This window comes from Papaver somniferum, chromosome 11 (assembly GCF_003573695.1).
Source record: "Papaver somniferum cultivar HN1 chromosome 11, ASM357369v1, whole genome shotgun sequence".
NCBI classification, from domain to species: domain Eukaryota; kingdom Viridiplantae; phylum Streptophyta; class Magnoliopsida; order Ranunculales; family Papaveraceae; genus Papaver; species Papaver somniferum.
Window position 1 is genome coordinate 28391509 of NC_039368.1, and position 13376 is coordinate 28404884.

The window sequence follows — 13376 nt, forward strand, 5'->3', positions numbered from 1 at the left end:
AATATCTCGTGTCACTTGTGCACGATCCAACATAGTTCTTACATGACTATAGCCCAACATATGACGTGCCCATCCGGAGAAATGCGCCAAGGGTTTTCAAGAAAGTTTGAGTTCCACGTGAGAACCCAAATAGTGCTTCCCACTCAAACAGAACCTAAATAATCGCATGTGGAGTTACCAACTTGTTCTGAGTAGTGCTTCTGGGATTTATGAGAAACCGAAATGCGGAACCTGGAGGACGCCTTTCGGGTTTGTACTGAAACACGAAGAACTCGTCATTAGCATTTGGGATGTTCTTGGTTTTATCCTCCTTTCTCCTAGAAGCCATGGAATCATCATTCCTGGAAGATACATCAGCAGAAGCATCCTCTCCAGAAGAATCCTCTCTAGAAACATCCTCTCCAGAAGAATCCTCTCTGGAATCGTCCTCTCTGAAAGAATCTTCCCTAGAAGCATCTTCAGAAGCGTTGTCCTGGTGATCATTCATCTTTACAAAGTTGTTGTGACATCCACACATAAATTTCATCAGTGGAATTAAAGCGAAGGAATAAACATAATCCTCACATCAGCTTCTACAAAAATAGTAATCCTCAACTCTTACCTATTTACGATTTCACGAACTTAGTGATAACAACGTAAAACTCTGAAAGCTTGCTTGTTTCTTAAAACCTACAAGAATGAGCAAAATTTAAAGTCAAACACCTGAATTTTCATGAAACCATGAATGATCCACATGACCTTCCATATGAACATCCGCTGATTTTTACGTGTACACACACTATAAAATCACCAAACTCATGCGTACACTACGAACTCATCAAATACTGTTTCTTTCAGCAATTTTCCATAAATCAAAGTTTTATTTTTCTTTCAAAACAAAACGTGAACAAGTCACGTAATTTTTTTAAAAAAAAATCGTGAGTTAATAACTCACGTAACTTATATAAAAATAAAAAAACTTTTTCTCATACGAGCATTCTTCTATAAAACGAGGGTCTTTAACATTTTTTGTAAAAGTCTACATGTTTCAAACAAAGTTTTGAAAGTTCACACATAAATTTTATCATGAACTACAGGTCTTTTCGACATTCCTTTAACTCTAAAGATTGTTATTTACTGCTTCTACTACGAACGAACCTACGTTCCTAAAAGTATTTGTGAAAGTTCATGCTTTCAAGATAAATTTGGGTTTTCATGAACCCTTGTAAACAAAATTTTCTCTACTGCAACTAGACCATGTCTATTCAATAATATATGTGTCTCTTTCATATTAGGGATTTTTGCTCGTTTCTTAAACTATTGAACGAACGTGCATACGTATTTTCAAAAGCAACAAAATTTCATAAAACCTACGCATACATGCACCCATGGAATTTTGTTTTCAACAACTCATGGAAAACTCATGAAAACACCAAACACAAAACAAAACAAAACAAAAACGGACTTACCTGGTCGGCGTCGGCCGGAATTTCGCCGACGGTGGCTGGTGACGGTCGGCGGCGACTGAAGTCCGACGAAAATCTTCCTTCCCTGCTGCTACTCACGTGAAAATGGTGAAGGGAGGGAAGTGGTTGGTCGATCAAAAATAAAATAATTTTAGGGTTTCTTCCCTTTTATATCAATTTTATTTCCAAAACCTAATAAAACGTGGGTTTCCTTTTTTGGGCTCGGGTCCATAAATCCTAAATTGACCAAAACTGGACATTTGACCGACCAAATGAGCGATGCTTCATCTCTACGCTCTCACGGAATCATACTCTGTCACACTGTCAGGGTCCTCACCCGAACACGTACTCGTACATGACACCATTGGAGTAAATTGAGGATTCTGAGAATACCTTTGTGCAACTGAGCTCAACACTGATCTCGGCGGATGAAAATCACCATTTAATGCTTACTGCGGAACATGACTGTCCCCCACTAAGAAGGGGACTTAATGTAGATGGTGGATTTTCAACAAAGGCCAAAACCGTAAAATCATGATACATGTTTCTGACACGGCTTTCAGGCATGTGACGATTCATATTTTACGAAGCCATGATGATTATGTATTTCGGAAGGCCTCCACTAGTTGAGCGTTCGATACCTCGCATTTCATCATGCCCTCTATGTAGAATAACATAATTGGGCGATTCTCCGTAAGATTGAGAGAAATAACGCCTTCAGGACGTCGGTGATACTCACTGTTCTCTGACTACATGAGAGAGACCCCCTCTACATAGAAGCACGATTTGGCGGTTCTCCGTAAGATTGAGAGTAATAACGCCTTCATGACGTCGGTGACACTCACTGCTCCCTGACTATGTAGAGAGACCGTGTATAGACCCAAGCGGTTCTCCGTAAGATTGATGGCAATAACGTCTTCAGGACATCGGCAACACTCGCTGATTCACTGACTATACACAAGAGATTAAATTCTACCATGACATTCAACACTGAATTCCTAAAAGATAATCTATCTTATCTCATTACTCCTATTTCATGATCGAAATGGTAATAGATAAATGTATTACTCCGATTTCATGATCGAATCCACGGCTGATATCATGAAATTGTAATAGATATTACTCCGGTTTCATGGTCTAACCCACGTACAGTCTCATGAAATGGTGATATCACCACTTATTTTATTACTCCGATTTCATGGTCGAATCCACGATCCCATGGAATGGTAATACTTATTTTATTATTCCGAATTCATGGTCGAATCCACGGCTGATCCTATGAATTGATAATAAAACACTACTCACTTTTATTACTCAGTTTCATGAATCATTCTCCACCGAATTTCATAAATTAGTGATAAATACTCAACAATCGGGCATCTGGACTACCAGTGAGTAAGCTGATAGACACATTTTTGTGTCTAATTTTTCCTCAATGTTCTGTATTATTGGTACTCGATTTCGTACTTATTATGGTATTTTGTGTGTTTGTAGGTATTTTTTGGAAATAAATATTGTTGGACAATTCGGATCGAAAAATCACTCGGAGCACCCCCGGAGGACATTTGCTATACGGACTCCAGATTTGGCTAAGGGGCACCCAAGGTTATGTATAGCCCAAATTCATCCTCAGCACCCAAATTCATCCTTAGCACCCATCTTCTTCTTTTGAATTTCATTTTGGCGGGAAAATGAAGAACATAACTTTGCAATTTTCGATCAAAGTTTGAAGGAGTTCTGGGTAGATTAAAGGGCTGAAATTTGTTGGGTAGTTGTGATATGTCCCAACAAAACTATCATGAGTGATTTGATCGATTAAATTTTCCTATATAACTCACGAGAAGAAAACATGGGAGTTTATTCTCGGAAGAGGTTATCACGGGATTTGCGCGAGCAGCAGAGGAATTTGCACGTGTTTGGAAGACCCTAACAACTATTTGGAGTGTGAAGGAGTTAAATATGGCAAGTTGGAAGCTTCAGAACGCGTGTAGAGATCACAAATCTGAATTATTTCCTAAACTGGCCGTGAAGAATAATGGAGAATTATATGAAGTTATTACGTGAGACTTTGTTGTTGTTGGGTTATAAATAGGTGCTGGGATATCATAGAAGGTTTACGGAGAGTTTGGGACAGAGGAGATAATCAGAACCACCAGGAATACTTTTCTGCTGCTGCTCATCTGAAGAACGCGAAGAACATACCATCCAAGAAAGTCGTTTTTCAACAGTGGAAACGACACACAGGCGTGTGTCGAGAATCAGCGACAGTACTGTTCTATCGTTCTTTACAGGTCCTAAAATCGTAAGAGATATTAGGTCATTCTTAGGGCATGCAGGTTTTTATCGTCGATTCATTAAGGATTTTAGATTGATTTCTAGACCTCTTTGCAATTTTCTTGCAAAAGACGTTAAGTTTGTCTTTGATGATGCTTGTTTAGAGGCTTTTGAGAAGCTTAAGAATTTACTCACTACCTCCCCCATAGTCCAGGCACCCAACTGGAACCTACCCTTTGAGATCATGTGTGATGCTTCAGATTATGTTATTGGTGTTGTGCTAGGTCAGCGAGAAAATAAGTTACTTCATGTGATTTACTATGCTAGAAAAACTCTGAATGATGCCCAGTTGAACTATACCACTACGGAGAAGGAACTATTAGCTATTGTGTTTTCCTTAGACAAGTTTAGATCTTACCTCTTAGGTTCTGAGGCCATAATCTTTACTGATTATGCTGCTTTGAAGTATCTTCTTTCCAAGAAGGATACTAAACTTAGATTGATTAGATGGATCCTACTGTTGCAGGAATTTTCCTTAGACATTAGAGATAAAAAAAGGTGCAGAAAATGTAGTAGCAGACCACTTGTCTAGGCTTGTTGTGGATACCCTTAATGATTCTCCTCCTATTAGGGATAGTTTTCCTAATGAACAACTGTTCTTTGTTACCCAAGCACCTGGTATGCGAATATAGTGAATTATCTTGTTACTGGTCGAATGCCCCAACATTGGGGTAAACAAGATCGTTCTAGGTTTTTAGCCGAGGTGAAGCACTTCTTTTGGGATGATCCTTATTTGTTTAAGTATTGTCCAGACCAGATTATTAGGAGATGTATACCTGAGAGTGACCAGTCCAGTATTATTTCCTTTTGTCATGATCATGCTTGTTGGGGTCACTTTAGTGCTAAGAAGACTGCTGCTAAGATATTGCAATGCGGATTCTATTGGCCTTCGTTGTTTAAAGACTCCCATAGTCACTGTGTTACATATGAGCGTTGCCAGAAGTTATGAACCATTTCCCGTAGGAACATGATGCCCTTCAACCCAATTTTAGCTGTTGAGGTCTTTCATGTGTGGGGTATTGACTTTATGGGTCCGTTTCCTAATTCTTTTGGTAACCTTTACATCCTTGTCGCTGTAGACTATGTATATAAGTGGATTGAGGCGGTTGCGTGTAAAACCAATGACCATAGGGTTGTGATTGAGTTCTTGAAAAATAATATACTTACACGTTTTGGTACACCGCGAGCTATAATTAGTGATGGAGGGTCGCACTTTTGTAATGTACCTTTTAGGCTTTTGATGAAGAAATATGGTATTACACATAAGGTGGCTACCCCGTATCATCCACAGACTAGTGGTCAAGTAGAGGTTTCCAATAGGGAGATAAAGCGTATATTAGAGAAAACAGTTAATCCAAATCGGAAAGACGGGTTGTCTAGGATTACTGATGCCTTATGGGCTTACCGTACTGCGTTTAAAAACCTCATTGGAATGTCACCTTATCGACTTGTGTATGGAAAGGCATGTCACTTACCTGTTGAGTTAGAACATAGAGTATATTGGGCTGTTAAGTAGCTAAATTTTTCACTATACAAGGCAGGAGCCCATAGGAAACTCCAGCTTAATGAGTTGGAAGAGATTCGTAGAGATGCATACGATAGTGCTAAGGAGTATAAGAACAAAATGAAACTTGTGCATGATAAGAATATTTTAAGATAGTCATTTTCTCCAGGTCAAAAAGTCTTTCTGTATGATACCCGCTTGCATCTTTTCCCTGGGAAGTTACGTTCTCGGTGGGCGGGTCCTTTTATTGTTCGCACTGTCTTTCCTCATGGAGCTGTTGAGATTGAGACATCGGATGGTAGTAGTTCTTTGAAGGTTAACGGTTAGAGATTGAAACCCTTTTTAGATCCCTTTCCTACAGGTGATGTTGAGGAGGTCTCTCTGGAGGACCCTGTTTAGCCTTGATTGACCATCGAGGCGATTGTATGTTGTATATTAGTTTTTGATTTCTCTCTTCACCCAGGTACTATCTTTCCAACTTCTCCTCGTGTTATTTTACTTTTGGTACTTCTCTTTCATTAGAAACATTGAGGACAATGTTAGATTTAAGTTTGGGGACGGGGAATAACTTTTTAGTTGCATTTTTGAAACTTCTAGCGTCACATAGTATCCGGTTAGCTAAGTTTACATACGGTTTCTCACTGAAAAGATGGAAATTGGAATTGCTAGGGATAACATTCATCTGAGACATTAGAGAAAAAGACATTGAGATCTTTGACATTCAGGAGAGAACTTATTCCTTTTAGAGGGTAACCGTGATGGACCTAACCATCCATGATGGAAAGGCAAGTAGGTCTGAAGGAAATGACAGAAATACAAAGCAACCTCACAATGTAATTTTAGTTACTGGATTACGACTCTCTCTCAGTAGAAACTTATCATCATCAACAAGCAGAGTGACAAAAAAATCTATGAAGAAAGTTGAAGACGTTTAAGGTTTAGAAGCAACAATAGAAAAGAATAATTCAAAAAAATCAAAGATGAAAATTTAGTTACAAGAGAAAAGAAAATCAAACGATATACGTTGTTGAAGTTCATGATACCAATACATTACAAGTTGTGAAGATCCAAGTTCTAAAGTCCTTCTCTAATGGCCATGTAAATTGTTGTCTTGTTATTTTTGTTTCCAAAAAAAAAAAGTACATTTAAATTTTGTTTAATAAATCCATAGGGAAGTAGAAATCTATAAGGAAGTTTCAAGCAAGAAATCGAAGAGAATAATTAATTTTCAAGGTTCTACGAAGTTCGAGAGTTTATCATCAACAGTTGAAGACCGAAGAAGACGTTGTTTCTACTGAGCACTATGAGAGAGTCGAGGAGAGATGCATATTGGTTGCTTTGTTAGTCCGCTTTCCATCTGGCACAAGATCTTTCTAGCACTGGTTCAACTCATCACACGTAATTAGTCCAGCTGTGTAGCAGATGTTCCTCTCATTTTTATCTCTCTCCTAATCTTATCCAGCTGTAAAGCGGACGCATCTTACAATGTTTATCTAGCTATGTAGCGGATATCTCTTTATCTAGCAGTATTGCGGATGTGTCTCCCCTATCCTTTGTTCAGCTTTAGAGCCAGCATCTTTAATTTATCTGGCATTCTAGTTACTTGGAGATAGGTTGAGAATTTGTATGTCCTCATAACTCTTTGGATACTTGTGACCAATTATAAGTCATGGTTTTGTGGGTACACCTCTGGTAAACCCTCCCGAGACTATATCTCGGTCACTAAGGCCACCTAGTGAGTTAGGATTTTATTTTTATTATTTTTGCTCGAGGACTAGCGAATAATAGGTTTGGGGGTATTTGATAGACACATTTTTGTGTCTAAGTTGTCCTCAATGTTCTGTATTGTTGGTACTCGATTTCGTACTTATTATGGTATTTTTTGTGTTTGTAGGTATTTTTTGGAAATAAATATTGTTGGAAAATTCGGCTCGAAAAATCACTCGGAGCACCCCCGGAGGACATTTGCTATACGGACCCGAGATTATGCTAAGGGGCACCCAAGGTTATGCGTAGACCAAATTCTTCCTCAGCACCCAAATTCATCCTTAGCACCCATTGTCTTCTTTTGAATTTCATTTTGGCGGGAAAATGAGGAATAGTACTATGCAATTTTTCGATCAAAGTTTGAAGAAGTTCTGGGTAGATTAAAGGGCTGAAATTTGTTGGGTAGTTGTGATATGTCCCAACAAAACTATCATGAGTGATTTGATCGACTAAATTTGGCTAGATAACTCGCGAGAAGAAAACAGGGGAGTTTATTGTCGGAAGAGGTTATCACGGGATTTGCGCGAGCAGCAGAGGAATTTTCACGTGTTTGGAAGACCCTAACAACTATTTGGAGTGTGAAGGAGTTAAATATGGCAATTTGGAAGCTTCAGGCGTGTAGAGATCAAAAATCTGAACTATTTCCTAAACTGGCTGTGAAGAATAATGGAGAATTATATGAAGTTATTACGTGAGATTTTGTTGTTGCTGGGTTATAAATAGGTGTCGGGATATCATAAAAGGCTTACGGAGAGTTTTGGAGGAGACAGAGGCGATAATCAGAACCACCAGAAATACTTTTCTGCTGCTGCTCATCTGAAGAACACGAAAAAAAGACCATCCAAGAAAGTCGTTTTTCAACAGTGGAAACGACACACAGGCTTGGGTCGAGAATCAGCGACAATACTGCTCTATCGTTCTTTTCAGTTTGTAACACATATAACTGTTACAAACCCGGTTTTATCATTGTTTCTCCCATTTCATCATTTGTACACCACCTTTGAGCAATAAAAAATGAATTTTGAGCGCGTTTTCCTAATGATGAGCTAAACCCAATCCTTGGGGCGACGGAGGAAGCCGTTCTCTCAAGAATTATGTGGTAATATTTATTTTATAAATTTATGCAATATTTTTATATGATTAATTGCATTGATAAAAAATAAATTAAATGATTCTTTTTAGTCAAATGTGTTTTCTCTTGATGATGCATGCTTAGTTTTAGACTCTTGATGCGTTATTCTTGCGACTAACATTTGATATTTTGGGAATCTGATTTTGGCAATACTTTAGAATCGAATCAATTGTTTAACTTGCATGATATAAATTAATTTAGAACAACATAAGTATTGATGAATGGTGAAATCCTAGCTCCATCCTCTCCATAATTTTCACAACATATCAACATTTATTTGTTTTATTTTCTTTGCTTTAAAATTAAGTCTAAAATCTATTGCTTTCACAAGTCTCAACAAACTTTTTACTACAACTCAATCAAAAAAATCACATCATAAGCCCCATAAAATAGTGCAAGTGTACTCGACAATGATGCACGAACGAGCACCCAAATGCGTGAACGCACATCCAAAATATGGACAAATGAGGAATCTCGCACAAAACAGGAGAGAGAAAATAAAAATATTAAAACAATGGAGAAGCGCCTATGTGTCGGGCCCACCGGCCGGCCGACCGTGCCCTGGCCATGGCCGGTCCCATGCTTCCTCCATTATTTTTCCTTATTTTGTTGTTTTCATAAACTCATGAAGACTCCTTCATCTCAGCAACTTTCCTTGTTTGAGCAAAACTCATGGTTTCTCCATATTTTGTGGTTTCCCCAGTTTTGTGTAGTTTCACGAAAAATAATAATAAAAAATAGGAAAAGGTGTTGCGGACCAGGCAACTTATCCGGTCGGCCATACCCTAGACGTGGCCGGTCCCACACCTTGCAATCAATAATTTCTCATAAATTGTTATTTTTCTCATCTTGTGAAACTCCCTTGTTTGCAAAAATCATGGTTTCTCCATATTTTCTCAAATATTGCGCAAACCATGAAAACGCCAAAAGTCAACATGGTCACACGACCGACTAGGCTACTCACGAAAAATATATTAAAATATTATTATTATAATATTCACAAAATATTTATCAAACGAGCATACTTGCTCATTCGATCAAAATTGAGGATTTCAGTCAAAGATCGAACTCTTCTGAAAATCCGAAATATTGCTCAAACACACATCAGAAAATGTTGAAACTCTCATGACTGATACACGAGCATTACGGAGACACGGTCATGCTCCCTAGACCGACCAAGGGCGGCTCTAAGGCTTGCAACGAGTCGGTCCCACACGTTTTCACACTTTTGACCTAATTTGCACAATTGCTCATATTGGGCCCAAAATCTTCACAACCAACTCAGAGTTTGTACAAACTCCCATTAGCGGTCCCACGACCACCAAGTCTCACACCATCTTGGTCGGTCCCCCACTTTTCTATAATTAGGTTTTATCACCTAATGCTCAATCGAGCATTATTACAATAAATGATGAAACTGACATTTAATCGTCATTCCTTCACCAACCGGTCAACTCAGGACCCTGGCGTACGCTCACTCGAGCAATTGGGCATCACATGGACGTCCATAGTCCCATGTGGTCGGTTCCTCCTTCACTCATGACCTATTTTCAGCAATTCGTCAATTAATGAGCAAACGATCAAAAATAAGGGTTTCGAACAAACGCTCCACGAATCATCATTCTGAGCAGGATTCAAACACTACTAAATTCATGTTGATTCAGCAATCATCGTCTGGATTAATTATATAATATTTGGTAGTCTACAAATATTTTAATTAATATTTTTATTGGGTCACGACATCCATAAATAATTTTCCGAATTGAGCAATACTTGTTTAATCCATCAAAATTCGGTAAATTATCAGTAATTTACTAAAATGAGCAATACTTGCTCAGTCGCTCAAACATTGATCCAATTATCAATATTCAGTAATTCGTCGAATTGAGCAATACTTGCTCAATCGCCCAACTATAAATATTCAGTAATTCGCAATACTTGCTCAATTGCTCGAATATTGATCCAACCATCAATACAAGTACTTCGTCTAGCAACACTTTCTCAGTTACTCGAATATTCCGTTGAGCAATTTGTCATTCATGCTCAATTTAACAAAACCTAGACTCATTGTCTAAATCAGTCAAGGTGACTAATTAAACATACGTCTGTCATGCAGACTCCACGATTCGTGAGACATCAATCACGTCATAAATGGGGGATATCACTTAGGGTTTTGGTCTGGCGGCCGACGGCACGTGGATACATCCAAAACGAGAGAATGTGAGTAAGTCGTGTCAACAGTTGAAGGAGTTATCAAAGTAGTGGGTGAGTGATCAATCAAATCTCCGCACGACCTGGAACTGGTTTCACCAAGATCTTCCACTTTCCCACTCTTTCACTCAGGAAACCATCACACTTACAAGGATCAGGGTTTTCTTCATTCTTGCAATATAAATAAGTCAAAAATCGAGGACAACACGGACAAGATAAATCACCATTCTTCAACAACTCGATTAAAACTTATTCACAAAACTCAACTTCAGCAGTTCACCATTATTGCAGAAACCTTCAACACATCCACAATCCTTGATCACGCACAATTCTAAGCTTCCCTCCTACAGATGAACCCATCTCCCTCTTTGCGACCGGATTGACTCTAGAATGGCCATTGACTTGGTTTAGGCCGGAGTCCTACAGATTGATCTCTCGAATCTAAGCAGTCCCTTTGCAGTGAATCTGTGTGAGGTTGAGCAGTTTGGTTGGTTCGAGGAATCTCCATCGCACGGTGATTCCCTCATTTCCTAAAAAACCAGCAAACCGTTTTTCCCTATCCATAGACTTATACATAAATGTGTTTCCACAACAATGTTTATGTCCACCATTGGTTATGTAATCTAAACTCTCATTTCAATCATTGAAACATTTTTAGAGGACGTTATATAGTTGTTACACCATTTCCCGTCAAATAAATTTTCAAAGTGATTGAAACATATCATGACTTTCGTCACTAGGTAAAGATAAACTTGATCGAAGCGAAAATCTTACCAACACATTTTTCGAGATATAGATAGACGAGGTATACTCGGATCGAAATACCAAATGTGTATAATCCAAGTCTATATATATATAGCATACGACATCTTGTCTCAAAGAGTAGGAGATAGAGTAGATAGACTCTTGAGTGACATATAAGTTCAAGTCTTCACATACCTTTTTGTCGAGAAGTTCCACCGGTTCCTTGAGTAGTTCTTCTTCTTGTATGATGAATCGCCATGAAGTCCTTGAGATCAACTACACTTTCTATCCTAGTCCGAGACTTAGCTATAATAGACTAGAAATCAAGACTTATAGTTTTGATCACTAACATTGACAAACATGCTTGAGATAGCAACGCATGCGAGGTTGACCAAGCAATGCTCTGACAATCTCCCCCTTTGTCAACTTTAGCGACAAAACTATCAATACATATGGAATAAAAAAAAAGATAAAGAAACTTTAGTAGCTCCTATTCCACATGTCTAATCTTCAACATTCCTCAAAATCTTCGTCACTTCCAAGTATTCCAATGATCCCAAAGGTCGTAAGTTTAGTATCACCGTTGTTGAAGATCCGTAGCTATAACAATGAGAAAGAATCGGCCTCGATCATTTTTATACAGTGTCATAGTATTATTACACAGTGTCAAAGTTCAATTGTATCACAACTTCAACAATAATACTATGGTGATATGTATCACTCCCCCTTAGTCAATACTCCATCTCACATGGAAACCACTCCCCTTTACACAATGATCCGAAAACCATATGTATTTATAGTGTGAACTACATATTAATTCTCCCCCCTTTTGTCAATAAAATTGGCAAAGGTACAAGAACGGGATCATAATGAAATTTCCGTAAGAGACATTTCATGACTAAAAGAAAATACATACCATCTATTTTAGATGCAATCATATAGCCGAAGCTAATATCATTCATCAAGGAGTTTAATGATACAAGATAACCCCTCTAATATTCTACAGCCGCACTCCCCTCAAGATATTACCATTAAGCACAAGTTCAAAACAACTCTCTATCATTCCGGAAAGAACAACAAGAGCGACCTTAATTTCAAAAGAAAAGAAGGATTTTATTGGACACCAAAAACCATGAGAATGATTTTCTATATCCAAAAACTCAATCAAATTAATCACAAGTAAACCCATGATTAATTTAATCGGAATACACAATCAAATTAAACACAAGAGGTGATCAATTCAATTGATTATGCTCGACATAAGAGAACTTACGGAGCATACGACTATCACAACAATTAGAAAATGAATAGGTTAGTCGTTCATATACTCAACATAAGAGGAATCTTACGGAGTATGAAGATACTCAACTAGATTAATTACAAGTGAACCCGTAATTAATATAATTGGAATACACAACCAAACTAATTACAAAAGTAATCAATTTAATTGCCATTTGTTATGCTCAACATAAAAATACCTATGGAGCAATAACTAAATAACCTAACAAGATGATTAATTTAGTTCAAAAATGCTCAACATAAGGAACCTTACGGAACAACCAACAAAGATAATCAAAAATTAATCAGCTTGGTTGTATCGTGCTCAACATAAGACACATTACGGAGCCTCACAGTAATACATAAAATATGGATCAGGGATGATCAATACTGCGGAATACACAAGGATTCATTCTATCTTCAATCATTATTTGCATAACGATATTAATAGACATAATCCTTGAAAACAAAATATTTTAACCTATCTTCCATCAAATAATTAACAATATAGGCTTAACTTTTGTATTTGTCAAAAGTCTATTCATTCTTTTACCAATATGTGAATACCGATCACAAACGACTTTACTTTTGACAGAATATGGGACCTTCAAGTTCATGGACGTAAACATACATATCCCATAACAAATTTCAATATAACAAATCACAAGGATTAATACTGCAAAAACATCATCCTCCAAATTGTTTTAGAATTTAATACCAAATAAACCTAAAAAACAAAAAGATGAAACATAATTGTTATGTGAAGTCACAATCATTGCTATTCAAGCACTAGTTATTCTTCCAACTAAATCAAAAAGATGACATACTAGGCAACAAGCTAAAGAAAACAGACTCTAGCGCTAAGCCCGAACACGAACTAAGATCATATGGACGGTGCAGGATCCTCACGAGTTATAGTGTCTTCAAGCTTGTGATCAACATCTACCATTGCATCACCGGA